We start from the raw sequence: 8,490 nt of genomic DNA, 5'->3' as shown, positions 1-8,490 counted from the left end.
GGAAAACCTCCATCCCTATCATACTTAAAGGTATGGGGATGTGAAGCTTATCCTAAGCGTTCCGTCCCTAATAAGTTGAATGCTCGATCCACGAAGTGTATCTTCATAGGATATCCCAAGGATAATATGGGATATTATTTCTATGATCCATCCGAGCAGAATGTATTTGTTGCTCGGAAGGCGGAATTCCTTGAAACTAAGTTCCTAATGGAAGGAAGTAGTGAAAGGAAGATAGATCTTGAAGAGGTTCAAGATCAAATAGATGATACACAATTGGTTGACACTAGCACTCAACATGAAAATGTTGATAGTGATCAAATGGATGATCAAAATACACAAGACATTCGTAGATCTGGTAGGATTAGCAATCCTCCTGAGAGATATGGTTTTCTCATAGATGGTTACTATACGGTTGATTTGGATGAACCAACAAACTACCAAGATGCTTTATCAAGGATTGATAAAGATAAATGGCAGGAAGCCATGAAATCTGAGATGCAATCCATGTATGACAACCAAGTTTGGGAACTTGTTACGCAACCTCCTGGCTCTAGGCTAGTTGATTGTAAATGGCTTTTCAAAATGAAAACCGACATACATGGAAACTTGGATACATACAAAGCTAGACTTGTAGCAAAAGGTTTCACTCAAACTCAAGGGATTGATTATGATGAAACTTTCTCGCCAGTGGCAATGCTAAAGTCTATTAGGATATTATTTGCCATTGCTGCTCACTATGACTATGAAATATGGCAAATGGATGTCAAAACCGCTTTCCTAAATGGATATCTTGAGGAAGATGTTTATATGGTACAGCCCGAAGGTTTTGTTGATCCGAAAAATCCTAAAAAGGTATGCAAGTTAAAGAAATCAATCTACGGATTGAAACAAGCATCTAGAATGTGGAATCATCGTTTTAATGAAGAGGCAAAGAAATTTGGCTTCATTAAAAATGGTGATGAAGCTTGTGTATACAAGAAGGCTAGTGGGAGCTCTATAATGTTCCTTGTGCTATATGTGGATGATATATTATTGTTTGGGAATGATATAACCACAATGCAAGAGGTCAAAACTTGGCTAAAAGGTTGCTTCTCCATTAAGGATCTTGGAGAAGCACAATACATATTGGGGATTGGGATCTATAGGAATAGATCCAAGAGATTGATAGGTTTAAGTCAAAGTACATACATTGACAAAATCTTGAAAAGGTTCAAGATGGAAAACTCTAAGAAAGGTTTGGTACCTATTCAAAGAGGAACCGTTCTCAGTTCATCTCAGTGTCCTACCACGAAAGATGAACAAGAGAGAATGAAGAAAGTCCCATACGCATCTGCTATTGGGTCTATCATGTATGCAATGATATGTACTAGACCGGATGTGTCATGCGCTCTAAGCTTGACAAGTAGATACCAGAATAACCCAGGAAACAGTCATTGGATTGCTGTTAAAAGTATATTGAAATACCTTAGGAGGACTAAGGATATGTTTCTAATATATGGGTCTGGTGAGGAGGAACTCGCTGTAAAAGGTTACGTGGACGCGAGTTTCCAAATTGATCGAGATGACTCTCGATCACAATCCGGCTATGTCTTCACATTAAATGGAGGTGCGGTCTCTTGGAAGAGTTCAAAACAGGATGTTGTTGCTCTATCCACTACAGAGTCGGAGTACATCGCCGCATCATTGGCAGCTCAGGAAGCTGCATGGATGAAGAAATTCATCGACGACTTAGGAGTAGTCCCTTCCATTCAGGACCCTCTTGAGATCTTTTGTGACAACGAGGGTGCGATTGCTCAAATCAAGGAACCTCGTGCTCATCAAAAGACCCGTCACATTGAGCGGAGATTCAACTACATAAGGGATGAAGTTGAAAAGGGGAAGATATGTATTCGCAAAGTTCACACAGATCTTAATATGGCGGATCCTCTCACGAAGCTCTTACATGGACCAAAACATGCAGGACATGTTTGTGCATTAGGGCTTCGATATTCTAGTGATTGGTCATGATCTATTTTAAGTATTGTAACGGAACGAAATTGTTCAAACTCATTAATATAATTATGGTATTAATTTATTTTGAGTTATGTTCCTATTTTGCATATTTTATCCATGAATAAGTAATTATTCTAAATTCCGTAGTCGATCACATTTGTGGGAGCAAATGTGAGGTTTAGACTATTGTGAACTTGGATTGGTATACATTCACGGGATGAATGTGGGGCAAGGTTGCAACCAAGGTTCATAGATATTTGTTGGATACAAATATTGGAAGACCCGCTCTCAAGATTTACTAAATGGAGCCTTTGTGGTTGATCACATGTAATCTTGAGTAAAGGCGAATATCATTGTATCCTCTGACCTGAGATACATATTGGGTTCGGATATTTACCAGGTATTGTGCCTTGATTCTTTCTTTCGCTATTCTGAAATATGGTAGTTCATAAGGAAGAGCTCAGGTATAATGCATGGTATGTATTTAGGACATATGTAGTCAAGATGGAATTTGTCCCTCTTATTCGTTGAGAGTCAGATGTTTAAGGCCTGATAAAGTTAAATCAATAAGAGAGTGATCACTCTGTGTCTCTTGGATTTAACATGACATCTAGGACGAAAGGATACTATGAAAGATTTACCTATTCATATTCGAGATGGGAACTCGAAATGGATGATGTTATTGAATGGCACAAAGTCATAACATATTGGGGGTGATGGACGGTCGTTAGGTGGTATCCATCACTTGCATTAATTCATATGTTTCTCGTGCAAGTGGGAGATTGAAGGTTTTTCGTACGCCCAAGAGACATATTGAATTAATGTGGCTAATATGTTATGATCCAAGTCGGGTCATACCCAATAACAAGCTTGCCGACACCTTAATAGTATTTAATCTTAATGAATGGATCATTAAATAAATACGCGACACTTGGATTTTAGAAAATCAGTTTTTCAAAATGTTATCACTTGAGATAAATTATTTGGATAATTTATATATAATTGTTTATAAGTATAAATGATTATATTGTGTTATATTTTATAAAAGGGTTTATAAAATATAAAAGTAACATAAAAATATATACATGTTATATATATATATATATATCTAGTTTATATATATGTATAAATACATTGTTATATAATATATATATATATATATATGGTGTAGAATTTGTGACTCCAAGACTCACAAGCATGCCTTGTTTATGTTTACTTTTAATAACACACAAGTGCCAAGGTGCATGCTTATGTTTGAATTATCGAAATCGAATATGTCCCTTTTTATTAAGTCTGGTAATCTAAGAATTAGGGAACAGACACCCTAATTGACGCGAATCCTAAAGATAGATCTATTGAGCCCAACAAGCCCCATCCAAAGTACCGGATGTTTTAGTACTTCGAAATTTATATCATGTCCGAAGTAGGATCCCGGAATGATGGGGATATTCTTATATGCATATTGTTAATGTCGGTTACCAGGTGTTCACCATATGAATGATTTTTATCTCTATGTATGGGATGTGTATTGAAATATGAAATCTTGTGGTCTATTGTAACGATTTGATATATATAGGTTAAACCTATAACTCACCAACATTTTTGTTGACGTTTAAAGCATGTTTATTCTCAGGTGAATACTAAGAGCTTCCGCTGTTGCATACTAAAATAAGGACAAGATTTGGAGTCCATGTTTGTATGATATTGTGTAAAAACTGCATTCAAGAAACTGATTTCGATGTAACATATTTGTATTGTAAACCATTATGTAATGGTCGTGTGTAAACAGGATATTTTAGATTATCATTATTTGATAATCTACGTAAAGCTTTTTAAACCTTTATTTATCAAATAAAGGTTATGGTTTGTTTTAAAAATGAATGCAGTCTTTGAAAAACGTCTCATATAGAGGTCAAAACCTCGCAACGAAATCAATTAATATGGAACGTTTTTAATCAATAAGAACGGGACATTTCAGTTGGTATCCGAGCGTTGGTCTTAGAGAACCAGAATTTTGTATTAGTGTGTCTTATCGAGTTTGTTAGGATGCATTAGTGAGTCTGGACTTTGACCGTGTTTACTTGAAAAATGATTGCTTAACAAATTTTGTTGAAAACTATATATTTTTAACATGTGAATATTATGTGATATATTAATCTCTTAACGCGTTTGATATTATGTGATAGTTGTCTACCTCTAGAACAAGTCCCATTGACTCACCTAATACTAATGAAGAGTCAAATGTAAATTGGAATGATTCGTGGACTGATTCACAAGTTCCCGAAGAAGAACCGGAAGAAGAATCATAACCGGAAGAAGAATCAGAACCGGAAGAGGAGGAATCGGAGGAGGAAATAGAACCGGTGGAGAAAATAATAAAACGGTTAAGTAAAAGAAAATCCTCAACCAACCGACCAAGGTTAATTATGGTCAATGGTGTTTCCGCCAAGGAAGCAAAATATTGGGAGGATTACCAATTCTCCAATGAATCGGATTCCGACGAGAATTCCGATGATGTTATAGAAATTACCCCAACTGAATTTAAAAAAGCAAAAGAAAATAATAAGGGAAAGGGCATAAAAATAGAGAAATCTAATTCCAACCCCGATGAACTTTATATGTATCGTCAACCCCCGAAGTCCTTAAGTTGTAACAATGACCTGGGAACCTCTAAACCACCAGGTTTTTCTAAATCGTTGTGGAAAACGACAGCTAGTATTAGGGGAACATCATATATCCCTAGAAACTTGACAAAACGAACCAAAACTGAAGAAGAAGAAACGAGCGAGTCGGAATAAGATAGTTGTATTCGTGTGGTGTAATATATGTAATATAGTGTGCTTATGCTTTATGATATATGTAAAAATTTCTTGTATTAATAAGTATTTTTTTATGAATCTAACTCTTGTCTATTTTACAGTTTAAAAACACAAAATGAATAGACAACCCAATATTTTAAGAGACCTACCCGGAGACATGATTGATGAAATCTTGTCTAGAGTCGGTCAGAATTCCTCGGCACAACTATTTAAGGCGAGATCAGTTTTTAAGACATTCGCAGAACGTTCCAAGAATGTCTTGGTTTATAAGAGACTTTCGTTTGAAAGATGGGGGATATCACATTGGGAAACCCATAAGTTACGATGTGTTTACTTTGACGCATATATTGCGGGGAACCCAAATGCTATTTTACGAAACGGGTTTAGAAATTATTTTGACTCAATGTATCCGAATATAGGACTTCATGATTTAGAAAAAGCAGCTAACATGCAACATAAAGAAGCATGCTATGCTTACGGGTTAGTAATGTTCGCTTCTCACCAAAGTGAGAAAAAGAACATCGGGCTACAACTATTAAATAAAACATTCCCACAAGTGATGGAGTCGGTAATTGGGGTAAGAAATGAGGTTTTTAGGTTATTACGAGACTGTTGGTCATTACGTAACCTTCATCCTTTTGACGACGTTACAACACGTTGTCATACTATCGGTCACAACGGTTACGTTCCACAAGACCAAGGATGGGAAGTGGTATTAGTAAAACCAGAATGCATGACTTGTTTCTGGACATATGAATTACGTGTCTTTGTTGCCTTTGCTGAACGCCTTATTTATTAACTAGAATTATCTTCGCAACTACTTTGTATCAAAGTTTTATGTGCTATATTTCATGCTATATGTAAAATAGCGGTATTGTAAGTTTGCAAGTTATTGTATAAAGGTTTGAATATGATATTTTTTTTTTGTGATTAGTTTTTCATATAGAATTGTAGTAGTTGAAATAGTATGTTAGCTACTAAGTATGAACTTAACGGGTAGGTACTACCCGAATTAAAGAGTATAAAATGCTAATATGAAGAAAGAGCTTTTATAAATAAGTTCATATTACGCTACGAAATACTATTGACTACTCTTGATATTCTATATGATTAACTCGTTTCATTTGACTATTTTGAAGGAAATGGCACCGACTACTCGACACACCTTGAATATGAGCGAAGAGGAATTTCGTGCCTTTCTTGCTTCAAACATAGCCGCAGTACAGGCTGCGCTACATACCAACAATAACCTTGGATCTAGCATTACAGGAAATCGTGTAGGATGCACCTACAAAGAATTCACTGCCTGCAAACCTTTGGAATTTGATGGAATCGAAGGACCGATCGGATTGAAACGGTGGACCGAGAAGGTCAAATCGGTGTTTGCCATAAGTAAGTGTACTGAAGAGGACAAAGTGAAGTACGCTACGCATACCTTCACAGGTTCTGCGTTAACATGGTGGAATACCTATCTAGAGCAAGTGGGACAAGATGATGCGTACGCACTACCGTGGTCAGCATTCAAGCACTTGATGAACGAAAAGTACCGTCCCAGAACCGAGGTCAATAAGCTCAAGACAGAACTTAGAGAGTTACGAACCCAAGGATTTGATATTACCACATACGAAAGACGATTCACAGAATTGTTCCTATTGTGTCCGGGAGCATTCGAAGATGAGGAAGAGAAGATCGACGCGTTTGTGAAAGGATTACCGGAAAGAATCCAAGAAGATATAAGTTCACACGAGCCCGTCTCCATACAACAGGCATGTAGAATGGCTCACAAACTAGTGAACCAGATTGAGGAAAGAATTAAAGAACAGACGGCTGAAGAGGCCAATGTGAAGCAAGTCAAAAGAAAGTGGGAGGAAAACGGTGATAAGAATAACCAATACAACAACAACAGCAATTACAACAATAATCGTAACAACTATCCCAACAATCGCAACATCAATCGCAACTACAACAAACGGCCCAACAACAACAACAACAACAACAACAACAACAACAACAACAACAACAACAACAACAACAATAACAACAGCAACTACAACAATCATCCCAATAACAATAACAACTGCAACAACAACAATAATCAGAAGCAGCTATGCCAAAGGTGTGAAAAGTATCACTCGGGGTTCTGCACCAAATTTTGCAACAAGTGTAAAAGAAATGGTCATAGCACGGCGAAGTGTGAAGTCTACGGACCAGGGGTTAACAGAACGAAAGGAACAAATGGTGTCGGAACAAGTAATGGCGGAGCAATGTAGTTTGTTATAAATGTGGAAAACCGGGCCACATTATTAGAAATTGCCCGAACCAGGAGAACACGAATGGACAAGGCCGCGGAAGAGTTTTCAATATTAATGCGGCAGAGGCACAGGAAGACCCGGAGCTTGTTATGGGTACGTTTCTTATTGATAATAAATCTGCTTACATTTTATTTGATTCGGGTGCGGATAGAAGCTATATGAGTAGAGATTTTTGTGCTAAATTAAGTTATCCATTGACGCCGTTGGATAGTAAATTTTTACTCGAATTAGCAAACGGTAAATTAATTTCAGCAGATAATATATGCCAGAATCGAGAAATTAAACTGGGTAGCGAAATATTTAAGATTGATTTGATACCAGTAGCGTTAGGGAGTTTTGATGTAATAGTTGGCATGGACTGGCTGAAGAAGGTGAAAGCAGAGATCGTATGTTATAAAAATGCAATTCGCATTGTACGAGAAGAAGGAGAACCCTTAATGGTGTACGGAAAAAAGGGCAACATGAAGCTACATCTTATTAGTAATTTGAAGGCACAAAAACTAATAAGAAAAGGTTGCTATGCTGTTCTAGCACACGTCGAGAAAGTACAAACTGAAGAAAAGAGCATCAATGATGTTTCTGTCGCAAAAGAATTTCCCGATGTATTTCCGAAAGAATTACCTGGACTACCTCCACATCGATCTGTTGAATTTTAAATAGATCTTGTACCAGGAGCTGCACCAATAGCTCGTGCTCCTTATAGACTCGCACCCAGCGAGATGAAAGAACTGCAAAGCCAACTACAAGAACTATTAGAACGTGGTTTCATTCGACCAAGTACATCACCATGGGGAGCTCCTGTTTTGTTTGTCAAGAAGAAGGATGATACATTTAGGTTGTGTATTGACTATAGAGAGTTGAACAAACTTACTATCAAAAACCGTTATCCACTACCGAGAATTGACGACTTATTTGATCAACTACAAGGCTCGTCGGTTTATTCGAAGATCGATTTACGTTCTGGATATCATCAAATGCGAGTAAAGGAGGATGATATTTCAAAAACTGCTTTTAGGACGCGTTATGGTCATTACGAGTTTATGGTTATGCCGTTTGGATTGACTAACGCACCAGCTGTGTTCATGGACCTTATGAACCGATTGTGTGGGCCATATCTTGACAAGTTTGTCATTGTTTTCATCGATGACATACTTATTTACTCAAAGAATGATCAAGAGCACGAAGAACATTTGAGAAAAGTGCTAGAAGTATTGAGGAAAGAAAAACTGTACGCTAAGTCTTCAAAGTGTGCATTTTGGTTGGAAGAAGTTCAATTCCTCGGTCACATAGTGAACAAAGAAGGTATCCAGGTGGACCCGGCAAAGATCAAAATCGTTGAAAAGTGGGAAACCCTAAAAACTCCGAAG

This window comes from Rutidosis leptorrhynchoides, chromosome 8 (assembly GCF_046630445.1).
Source record: "Rutidosis leptorrhynchoides isolate AG116_Rl617_1_P2 chromosome 8, CSIRO_AGI_Rlap_v1, whole genome shotgun sequence".
Taxonomy (NCBI): domain Eukaryota; kingdom Viridiplantae; phylum Streptophyta; class Magnoliopsida; order Asterales; family Asteraceae; genus Rutidosis; species Rutidosis leptorrhynchoides.
Note: the sequence above shows the minus strand (reverse complement) of the source record.